A 12,451-nucleotide genomic window follows, 5' to 3' on the forward strand; every position below is an offset into this window, starting at 1 on the left:
TTTTGGCAATTGCAAGGAGTGCTTTTCTCTGACTAAAAAGTGACCTTTTTACATCACTGTGGAAAGTCTCAGAACTCAATTTCTTTTAGAGCTCTTTTTTCCCAATATGGAGGCAACAGACCAGGCACCCTGTGTCAAGGAGACCAAAACTGACCTATAGTCAGGTTTTTTCTTCTCTGTTTGATATAGCTGGTACCATAAAGTTCATTGATTATATGATTGCACTCAAATTTTGCCCATTAACCCCTGAAACCAACCAGGTTTATGAATTACAAACTGATTTCCTTCTCTATTGGAAATTGTAAGTTAGTACTTTCAATCTGCCATAACACATAGCTTCTCCTTTAGTTTTGTTTTTCATTCTTCAAAGGGAAACACACACTTTGCTGAATGTTTTTCTTTTTCTCCTTTACAGATTACAATGTATTCATCCATGCTTATGATTATTTTGGAAACGTGCAGAGAACAGAAAGCTTGTTTCCCGACACAATCACTGTATCAGCTTCCCTTCTTTGATATTTGAAATTTTCTACAGAAGTAAACCAAATCCAAAAACGAGACACTGAAGTGTACCCAGACAAACGTTTTTCCCCTTGCTTTCCATGACCTTGGAAGCATTAGCTTCTTGTATAGAAAAAAAGCTTCGCAGCATGCAGTCTGGGAAGAGAAATGAACAAAGATCTTGATACTATATGCCTAGAATTTCCACATGTTTATGAGAAGGGAACTTCAAGTACTGAAAACACATTGTTCACGTCATGCCTTTGCAAACTTACCACTCTTGTTTGTTAAAAATAGTTCCACAGACTTTCCCATAACCGAATGTTCATAACTATACCACCTCCAGCTGTGATCTCATTAGATTGCTCAGACAGAGCAAGGTCGTACTAAGTTGGTTCATGCATGTAAAGCTTCCAAGAAAGTCCATGTTGTGGAAGGGATGCAATACCAGTAATTCCATAGGAACTATTTTTGTCTCCAACTTTTCTCTTTCCTATGCATAAGTGACAATTAACCTTTTTGCTATGAGGAATAATATGCAAGAGATCTGTGAATACAGGAAAGTCCAGTGTATTCTCCATAAACATATATCTATGAAAAAGGTCATTATTCCTTCAGAATTGGAATGCAAAGACTGCAAATGATTGCCTCGTGAAAGGAAAGAATATCAGAATATTATTCTAAGATTACTTCCATGGTATTAATAGGCACACAATTTATGATTATAATTTAAATGCCAATAGGAACTATCATCATAAGATTCTAATCTGATGAAGAAAAAGGACACTGAACTTTCCTAATTTATTCTAGCTTGCAGATCACTCTAAAAAATTCCATTAACCATCTAAACAATAAAAATACCTTAATTATCACTTGGATTTGTCCTGTTTCAGCTTCCATTTATTGGATGTGCACGTTTTCCCACTGGATTAACAGACCTGTTATTGACACAGCTCATCACAAGTCAAAGCCTCTCATTTCCTCTGTCATCTTAAAGGACTAACTTTTAATGAGCCAAGGCAGTATTGGGTCCCTTCATTTACTTTCACAGCTCCACAATCTTTCTTGACCTCGGTAGCTGGAGATGCAGATGCTGTAATCCCACATCAGTGACACCAACATCAGTAGGGACAGTAATCCTATTTAAAATTCTCCTATTTTACCTCTGTATTACAAAAACCTTCCTGGCCAAAGCTTCCAAGCAGCAGAACACGTTATATTCAATGTTTCCTAATAAGCACATTACTTAAAACTGGTAGTCATCAGGATTAAATTTTCAGAGTTTTTCCACCAAGCATGGAAAAAGAAAACAGGTGGTTTGATGATGAAACTCATTAGCAGCAGAATGAGTGAACAAACAGCTGTTCAAATAAAAAATTTCGTGCAAATCAAACACGCAAATCAAATGTGGGATGATAGTCTGGGTTGGGAAGAAGAGCCCTTTGCTTCATGTGCACAGTGATGGGAGAAGTGGTTTGAATTGACAAAGTACACCTGCAAGAAGTGTGTATTAGTTTGAGATGGATTTTGATGGAAACTTTCCATGACTGTGGAGTTCCAGAGAGAAGTCGAAGTAAGATGCTATAGAATATTTTTATGAGCCCTGGAATAACATCACAGTTGTGATGTCATGGAAATTGTGGAATTGCTAAAGGAGTTATTTGGGCCACGAAAAATCAATTCTGGGTGCTATCCCCAGGGCTATATCTTGTCAGTGTTCTCGTAAAGAATTACTCTGCTTACGCGGCCAGTTCTCTTAATATCTTTGTTGAAATGATAAATAATAAAACAAAACTACACTTTCCTTTGAAACAGGAACAATGAGCCTCTCAAGAATAGCGAAGTGACTACATAATGATTGACATTTGCCAAATAAGGTGGCTTTGCATAAAAATCTCCTCTTCATAACTGGCTTTAGAGGCTTTAGAGGTGTTTGAAGAGCTTTTAGTGTCTTGAAATTTAGTTTGCATTGCCCTTGTCAAACAGTGAGAGCTGAGGTGCTCCTCATTGAACGTAAAACCAGGCCAGTTCCTCCTTCTTAGTCATAACCAATAGCTTTCAGTAGCATGTTCATGCTCTCACAGTCCTCTTTTATTAGCATGGATATTGCCTCACTAGCCTGGAAGGAGGTCCTTTGCTTCACAGAGTCTTTTATGTACTTCAGTTGCATCAGCTCACTGCTTTCGTACATAATGTCTCATTTGCATTTCCTTCATGATCCACCACTATGCTCAATTCTGAATCTCCTGTTCTATCCCCATGAACCGCAGCCTAATATTCTCTTCTTTTTCCTTCTTCACTTTCAGAACAAATGTAATACTCTCATTCACTGGAATTTATCTTCAGACTTGATGACAAGTATTCTGGCTAAATACAAGCAAGTTGCCTCTTTCACAGGAATACATTTTTCCTGCCTCTCGGTCACACAAGATCAAAGGGACAAGGTCCCTATGAGCTTGAGAACAAAGTCATTCATGTAAGTAACTCATCGTGTCCAGATGCAGCATTTTTTTTTTTTTAAAGCAAAGCTAAAGTTTGGGGTCCACACCACTCTGTTGTATTTAGTGGCCAAGTTATTTACATTCACCACATAAACAGCAACTTCCACATATCGTAGCCAGTTCTGGAAGCACTCTTGTACTGTAGATGAAAACGTGCTTGTTAGGATGTGTCTTTTTTTTTAATTTAATTTAAGTGTAATGACTGAAAGGCTGGATAGAATATGCCAGAGCCTACAACATGTATGTTTGCATGTGTCACACCTCCCTAGGATCTAAAATGAAGCTAAAGAGGTCAAGGGCTCTGGCAGGTACTCTGGTAGGTTTCACTTTCTCACCTCCGCTGGGGAGGATAGCAACAAACAGCAAGAAGACCTCCAGCAACTTAATTATTTACTTGTCTCTGTTGAATTCAGGCACTAAGCCTTAGGCATTCAACCTTGAAAACTATTGCTAAAATCTTTGAATCTGACAACACATTATCCATGCCAAGCACAGAAGGCAAAGAAATGTCTGAAAGTTTTGTAGAAATAAGTAGAAAGGAAACAGATAAAAAAAAAAAAAAAGAATGGAATGGAAACATTCACTTTATTAAGGCAGAAGTTTCAGGGCTTCCTGAAGGACTTGGTTTCTACCCTCAGAGAGGAGAAAGGATGGTTACCTCGTTAGCAGCATTAGTTTAATCTTCTGCAGCGTGTGAAAACTCCAAGAAAAATGGACAGAATAAAACATAATTGAATATCTAGAACATTAACTCAGCATCTAGGTATCTCTCTCAAAACAGCAGAAGACGTGATAAACCTAACAACGTTCATTACCAATTGCATCAAAGAAATAAGCATAGGAACAGATAGCCAAGAGGAAACAAAGGAATGCTTTAAACACAGATGAAACTGCTTAGAACTGTCAGTCAAAACGTTAACATAACCCTAGCAATGTGTGAACAGCAACACATAGATAACAAGTCTTTAATTTTTAGGGTGCTATAAATTGTGCCAAATGAGAAGTTAATGAAAAGTATAAAAATAAACTCCACTCATTTTTCAACACTGAGGATCTTATTCCAAACAGCCTCCATCTACAAGTTAGTTTTTCATTAGTCTTACATTGTCTCCTAGGCATTGCTCAGAATGTCAGAGATTGAATAGTATCTCAAAGAACAAACTGCTCTTAACTGCGCCTTATTAAATTATACATATGCAACCACTTAAACTATCCACTGTCCTGATTACGCCTTCCAAGAGCCATGAGAAATAAATCACCCCCCTTATCTTTACAATAAATGTGTCTTGTAGTCCTCTTGATATGCTGTGTCTGCACACAAGCCTGGAGACAACTCATTTATACATACAAAAGTGCTTAAGCTGTCAGAGAGCCCAGTATCTGCTGCTGCTCTGTACGATTTCTTGCTCTCCATGTCTCACTTCTCAGTAAAATGCTGGACAGTGCACAGCTACTTTACTAATTTGTACACATGACTCTGCTCAGAACTGATTATAAAACAATTACGGTTATTTTTGTTTGCTTCTTTTTCCCCTACCCTTAGACAAAGCAAAATGTAAACAAGGATGCTTAATGTAGAGTCATTCAACAAGACACAATGCTTTCAGTTTCACATATCTCTGGAGGAAAAAAAAAAAAGTGTCCTCCTAGCTTTATTGTTTTTGATGCACATAGTAAAACAATCGTTTTACTTCTTCACAAATTACTGAGCTCTTTATCAGAGGCTCACGTGGTGCCTTGATCCTATGCAGGGAAAAATGAAATCAGATAAAGAGATAACCACTTGCTTGAGAAACAGTCACAGCCTACCTTGAAAGCAATAGAAGGTAGATAAAGGCATCTATAGCACTACTATGACTATGGTCTTGTGGCTCTGGGCAGGAGGGAAGATTAGGGCAAGGCAAGATAAAGTTGATGTCATGGCGTTACTGTTGTGAAAGCAGTTCTGTGACACAATCAGTAAATACAGCACAACCTCTAACAGTCCTTTTCCTTTCCTGCATCAACAGGAGATGAACTTTTGGTGCCCTTAGCAGTTGGGTGCTACCTGTCACTGATGGGAGTCACACAGAGATCAGAAACAGCACAACGGAAAGAAAAGAGCTGCTGCAGGAGTTACAATGGCAGATGATGTGCAGCAGGTGCACTGACAGCTCCAACCAGCTAAAAGGTCTGAATGCTTCATGCATCCTTGTGTGCTTAAGCAGCCATCAGTGATTCTCTTTCAGAGCCTAAAAGCTGGGCTCAAGCCATACCCTCAAGAAGGTATCTACATGAGAGCATAATGCCCTGCTCCCCAGCACCTAATCTACATAGGCAGCTTTCCATCTGAGAACCTCAAGTACAGTTGCAATCATGACATTTGCAGCTGAAGAAACCAGCAAGGTTTCTGGATACCCTCTGTAAAGATATTGTCAACTACTTTGACCATGCTAAAAGCACATAGGTGGTATAACATTAGCAGGAATGAATCAAATGAAAGCACATCAGCTGCCTCTTTCAATGTAAGGAAGAATTTTGTTTCATTTATCTTCAAATTAAATAAAATAATCAAGAGTAAGCTTTGGCAGCCATTACCTCTACAAAACATCCAGAACTCCCATTGTTCTTGAATAGCAGTGACAAATTCTGATGCCGTGTAAATTCTGCTTTTGAAAGCTCCTTCCCTCTCCCACAGTTAAGCTCCTTAGTCTGAAGGAAAAGCTCAGCACAGGAGATGTGTTTTCTAGAAGACAGCTATTATTATTTCAGAAATAACTCCTGACTCAAACTTCATCTTTACACTATATCTAAACTACCGGGTAAAAGAGAAAGAAAAATACTCCTCTCCAATATACCTGTTCCCTTACCCTTTGTTGAATAAATGAACAAATAAACAAATAAATAAATAAATACAGCTGTTCTGTTATTGGGCTCAGCTGTAAAGATTCACAGGTCATCTCCCTTATCTTCCCCCTGCATTTGCTATCCCCCCGCATCTTCATTAAAGCTCTTTGGCCCTAAGTTTAATGTATATTTCCTATTATTATTTGCAAGCCATGTTGAAGAAAACACTACTAGAAATTTCTGATAATGCCACACATTTCTTTTTCTTTAGGAAAAGAAATCTGATAGGATAAAAATTTTCCAAAGAGGTTCCTGCACTAACTGCTTATTGAAGGGCAGAGATTTTTGAAAAGCTGAACTACAAATCTCTACCTGGAGCTTAGCTGTGAATGTCAGCCCACAGATGATTGTATCCTCTAGGAGAATGTGTCTAGTAATGAGTCTTAGATCAATGTATAACCAAGTTTTGGTAATAACTAAAGAATGGATAATATGTTGTTTAAGAATTGAACTGTGCTTTCTTTTTCCCCTCTGTGATTTCAATACTGACAAAGACAAGATTGTCATTTACATTTGTGTAACAAAATGACTAAAATGACCTTCATCTATTGAATATTGCTTTCAAATCCTCTAGGACCAGAGAAATTTGTATTTAGGGAAACAAACTGCTCTTTCAGAAAATAGACATTTGATGTTGCTTCTGACTCTGAAGCACAAACAGAAGTCTAAGCTATGGTTGAGATGAGCTTTGTTCTCTGCAAATGTGACATTTTCCAAATGGCATGTCTCACAAGAGGTAATTTGTGAGTTTCCAAAGAGTTTGGGGGCTGATTTTTTTTTTTAGCATCTGCTGATGGAATAGTAGCCAAAAAAATTGTATGACCATGGGTTATGACTTTGTAATGATTATCTCAGGTACCATTGTGAGATGGTGGTAAATAGAAAGTGTAAACTAACAGATGAGAAAGAACCAGGACCTATCTTTTTCCAATAAAGTTCATGTAAAAAGCCAAGCAATGCTACCAAAGTTCAAGCTGTCAAGCTGAGAAACCAGCAGAGTTCTGAATGGAGAACTGCATAGCTGATTGGTGCTGAATGATGGAGACTTGCCATTAATCTATAAAGAGAACTTCCGTTAATAGTCTGAATAGGAATGCCCAGGAAATGACTAAGAGGACATTGACTCTCCTTCATGCAAATGCTGCCTTCTTATAATAGAGCTCTCATTCCTCCTCCTCTGTCAAAAGGATTCATATAAATCTGTCATTATGGGTTAGACTAGGCAGCTGAGACTGATTTTGTGGTTTTATCTTTCTATTTTCAATAGTCCTGAAGAATTTGCTTAGGGGAAAAAGAAGAGGAGTAATTACATTATCATTGAAAACAAATATCTATTAGAAAGTAGTGTTCATTAGATCTCGCCAATCTGACAAAAGTTATTTAAACCACAAGAGCAGACAATAGAGTAGCATATCTCTATTGTTATATCTTTTCTTATTTTACTCTCTGTGTCCATACATACACATTTATATATGTATATCTTTATATATATATTTACAGAAACGCTTTCTGTAAGAAGACATGTGCATACACAGTAACACATTTAATTTTGATTCCTTGGCAAAGCAGGCTAAAACATATTCATCCTTTTCTGAAGTATTGTGAAGTAGCAACACTGACCACTGTGTTTTCAGGATAAACACAAGTTTATTAGAAATAGGAATAGATTTTTCATTACAATCTTGTCAACTGACACTGGGGAGAATATTTTGGCCAGTGAGGACTCATAATGATACCACTGCTAGTACAAACTCCAGAAATATTTTCTGCTCTCTCCCAGACACAGGCATGTATCAGCTCAGGGGAGAGTGTTTTCCCCTCATGCCATCTTCCCTGTGAAAATAAAGTGTTTTGACACACACTCAGGAAGTGGTTTGGAAATGCTGCATGGTGCTGATGGGTTTTCCCAAATCCCTTGCCTGGAGACACGCCAGGAGGGGATTGCTGTTTGCTTAGATTCTCTGTGCACAGCTGAGGGCCTGCTGAAGCTGTAATATTCCTAATGAGATCATGGGCAACGTGCTTGTCTCACTCTGCAGAACATCAAAGCAAGCTGGAAAGGTTTATTAACCAGCAAAGGAGACTCATGTTCTTATCAGTATTACAGTATATAAAAGGGTTCAGAACAGTCAAGTTAGAGAAGGGTCTGGATGTTTAGCAGCTTCTGTTCCATGCGTTAAAGTATTTTGTGAATGCAGACCTGAGAAAACAGGAAACTGAGGGGAAGAAGAAGGGGAAGAGGAAAGGTGGAGGTGAGGTTTAAATGTCTAGGCTCAAGATCACTTGATGGTTTCCAGAAAAATTTGTGCAAAACAGAATGGATTTCAATTACATACCTATAGAGTGGGATAAGACAGTAAGTACTCCTTTCATTTTTTTCTGTCGAGGATTTCATAACATTCTTTTTTTTTTTCTTTTTTTTTTCCCCTCAGTGTTCCAGTTGTCCAGATAAACAGTGTCCAAACCCTGCAGTCCTTGAAAGATTTCTGTCCTTGTCCATGGCTTTTCTGAAGAGGTGTGCAATCAAATGTAACTTCTTCTCTGAGCTTGTGTTCTGTGGTTTGAGCTCTTTCTGAACTTTACGTTTCAACTTTATCTTCCTCAATAAAGATTTGCTTTCACTTTTCATCAAATTTTCTTCTGGATATTTTTCCATTAAAATTAATATCCCAGAAGCTTAGGAAGAATGTATGTTTACATATACCTGCAAAGTAGTGTTGTAGTGCAAAAATGTTCTAGCGAACGTATTTTGACCAGTCTGAAAAAAAAGACACTGACGCATGCTGTGATAAAGAATAATAAGGAAAACTATTCATACCATCACATTCTAAATGAGGTACCTAAATGAAGATTTTAATAGTAGCAGTAATAGACTTCTATTGAGTTAATGGAGCGAACTGGGATCTTGCAGAGAACTATTTATGAGAGCTGGATGTCTCTCTGCTAATGTGTGCAGTGGGAAGTTCATGAGTCCTCTCTTCCATGGAATTCCCATTCTTGGTGTTACAGAGTGGAGATAAGTACGCAATACTATTTCTTAGAAAACAGAAAAGACTTTATTCCAGAAGTTGACATCATCTGGGAATTAAGTTACTTGTAAGGATTCTATAGATGCTTAATTTTGATTTTCTCAAATGTTTTTCATTCTCTTCCAGATTCCAGTCTCTGCAGTGCCTATGCAGAGACTGCACTTGTGACTGTGATGGGACATGCCACTGGCCAATATCCAAAACGTAGTTTGTGGCACACCATGTATTCCTCAACTTCAGGCCCCAACACCCTCTCTGAATTTTGAAGAAGACAACTTATTTTCATATCCATGGTACCATATGTGTTGATGAGTGTCTGATTATAGCAACATGGATGTCTGTATGAATGAACTTACCCAATAAAGACATGACACCAAGTAATTTCAGCCATCAAAGTACTTAATTTGGCAGCTATCTGGGATGAAGATAGCTCATAACTTTAAAATGATTTAACAGGATAAGTGCCTAAAAATTCTCCTTGTTGCTGCATCATTGAGTAATGGGACAGAGAAATACATCGCTGATAAAATATAAATGACATTCTCCACCTTCAAACTCTGCTGGAATCTCTCCTGATTGTCAAAAGGATGAATTACCTTGCTGCTCAGCCTTGGTGCAATGCTGTATATGCTGGATCTGATCCAAGCTAGAATGTATCCTGAAAATCTCCTCAGAAAAGTCCATCTAATTTATTTCCCTTCTGGGATCAAGAAAATCAAAATGGTCACATTTTGCATGGTGGTTTCCAGCACACAGATATTGGTATTCCGCCCACAACATGGAGACAAAATTAAAGTTGCCATGGATTTATTAGAGGTACAATTTTATGTGGCATACTATGACCTACCTTGTCTTTATTTCAAAGTAAAGGCTTGCTAACAATCTAGAGCATCCCCTGGAATTCTTTCCGGAAAGAACCATCAGCATGTTTCAGTCACTATCTCTGTTCTTCTCAAATTGTTTGAGATAGGATCATAGAATCATTTGAGTTGGAAGAGACCTTTAAAGGCCATTTGGTCCAGCAACTCTGCAATGAACAGGGTCACCTACAGCTTGATCAGATTGCTCAGCACCCTGTCCTGCCTAACCTTAGATGCCTCCAGAGATGGGAAACTGCCACATTATTAGGCAACCTGTACCAGTACTTCACTACCCTTACTGTAAAGTACTTTTTTCCTTATATCCAGTCTAAACTTCCCTTCTTTTAGTTTGAAGCCATTTTCCTTTTTCCTATCACAACAGATTCTGCTAAAGAGTCTGTCCCCTTCTTTTTTACAGCCCCCTTTAGATACTGAAAGGCTTCTCTCAGGTCTCCCTGGAGCCTTCTCTTCTCCAGGCTCTCAGTCTCAGCCCCAGCTCTCTCAGTCTGTCCTTGTAGGCTGTAGGTCCCTTGGGTAATTTTTGCTTACTTCTGCCCTTCAGAAAAGATGAGACTTAGTCAGTAGGATGGTGAGCTCCTACTGCCTGTTAACCCTCATCTAATTTTTTAGGTCTTTTTTAGCCAGATTCTCCTTGAACCATAGGCTGATGTATCCCACCTCATTAGAAAGAACATTGCACGAAGCATGTAGTAGCTGAAGAAGGGTGAAGAGCAGCAGTGTGTCAGCGTGGGGCTGGCTATAATTATACACCTGAGCACTGTTAGAATGTGAGGGGTGAGTTAATGTTTTAACAATAGTGCATGAATCACCACCAGCACATGCTGGCTTCACTTAGAGAACTGTGAGCTGCACTGAGATAGTATTGATTTGTCTGTGTTAATGCAGAAGACTATTGGATATGGTGTTTGCTATGCCTTGTGTGAGGGCTAGAAGTTGCTTCTTGTCATCATATGAACAACGACTACAAAAACAATGAGGTCCCAGGGAGTCTGCTGCCAGCCTGAGGGAGTATCGCTGGACTCCTTTGCTTTGTTTTGTAATTAGTTTTGAATGTGCTCTGCAGAATTAATTTTAACTGGCTGAAATACAGCCCAGAAGAGCAGCCAGTGGTCTGGAAGACAGAAGTGCCAGAGTTTTTGATTTCTATCTGCTTATGTAAATATGAATGTACATGCAGATCTTACAAATGTATGTTTCTCATATTCTTAAGGATTCTTATGGCTAGCCTGCAAATAGCTAGAAAAAGTATTACTCTCTACATATTGTTTTCCCTGTAGGGGAAAAATGGGGGACAGAAGTGTGATTTTCTTTGGGTCGTAAAGCAGGTTCAAGGCTCAGGCTGGTCCTGAGCTGCATTGCCTCAGTCATCAAGTCCCTGGGAGAACATATTTGCCTGAAAAACATCATGTTTTATGATTGAAAGTCCTCTTCTAATGACCGATATCTCCTATAAAGACACAAGTCATCCCAAAATGTCAAAATTTTAAAGAAATAAAAATCTCTAAATTGGTTGCTATGAAGAACGATTTTTTATTAGGCTGACTTCTCTAATTAGAAGTTACTGGGGCTTTATCAGACCAGTACTAAAGTGTTTACTAGGGACACTGAATAAAACACAGCCTTCTGCTAATGGTGAATGTCTCCCATTATGAGTGCTAGTGTCAATGTCTCCCAGTAGTACTCTGTTATCCATGGATTTGCTACTGATTGCAGGCGTTGTTCCTGAGAGTGCAAAGATAAAGGGATCTTTCATTTATGATTTTTTTTATTTTAGCTGAAGGAAATATATGTGGCACAGAACTATCACAGGTATGTGTATTAGTTCTCCATATAAAGGGGAGAAATCTGTGGTGTATTTGGGAGCTCTCATGATCCCAGCACATATTTATTAATACCGGCTGGAGTGCAAATCAGAAATGTTGCCTCTTAAAAGCTCAAAACAGAAATTGTAATAAAAAGAACAGCAAACAAATCAAAACCTCACACGATCCTTTCCGATCTGCATTGAGCTCTCTGTAGAAGGTTTGCCAGAACAATTTCCCTACAAATCTGCTTCTGTGCTGTTAGCTTATCTTCCAGGAGACAAAAATGTGATGACTTCACATCTGTTAGACCATTATTTTTTCATGTGTGGGGGTGACATTGCCATTCGCTGATGCACTGTAATGATGCATAATGACTTGGTGATGCAAGTGGGCTGGCACTGCTCTCTGCCACCGGGAGTCTGCAGCTGTGGCTCTGTTGGGTGGGAGAGATGCAGCTTTTTCTCTTCAGGTTTCAGTATGACATAGCAGTGGGATAATTTTAAGTGCAAGCGGGGTGTCGAGATGTCATCATCTCCTTGTGGGGCAGTGAAGACGATTTGAGAGCATGAAGGGCATATAGGAACTTGCTAATGTTGACTGAAACTATCAACCAACCAAATAAGATGTGTGCTTCAAAACAAAGACTGATGTTTCTAGTCCTGTATGTGGAAGAGAAATGGCCAAGCTTGATCTCGGTACGAGAAAGGAAAGACTTAGGAATTATTTTTAACTGTTAGTACTTGAGTGCTGCATACAAATTCAAAAGAGGGAAACAACATATTGAATAATAAACCTATTAGTCTTCTTATTGGAAGATTATGGGGATCCAAGATCATCTCACTTCTAGT

The 12,451-nt window shown here is 38.6% G+C and overlaps 1 long non-coding RNA gene across 1 annotated transcript in view; it reads left to right on the forward strand.

Annotated features, from left to right (window-relative positions):
• The window catches only part of LOC109368851, a 10,533-nt gene extending 688 nt beyond the window's left edge, over positions 1–9,845 (forward strand). The window contains exons 2-5 of the long non-coding RNA XR_004160582.1: positions 2,808–2,977; positions 5,012–5,172; positions 8,321–8,403; positions 9,044–9,845. This is a non-coding gene — a long non-coding RNA (uncharacterized LOC109368851). The remainder of the gene's footprint in view (positions 1–2,807; positions 2,978–5,011; positions 5,173–8,320; positions 8,404–9,043) is intronic.
• Positions 9,846–12,451: the final 2,606 nt, after the last annotated feature.

The sequence above is a fragment of the Meleagris gallopavo genome, chromosome 8 (assembly GCF_000146605.3).
Source record: "Meleagris gallopavo isolate NT-WF06-2002-E0010 breed Aviagen turkey brand Nicholas breeding stock chromosome 8, Turkey_5.1, whole genome shotgun sequence".
Classification (NCBI taxonomy): Eukaryota; Metazoa; Chordata; class Aves; order Galliformes; family Phasianidae; genus Meleagris; species Meleagris gallopavo.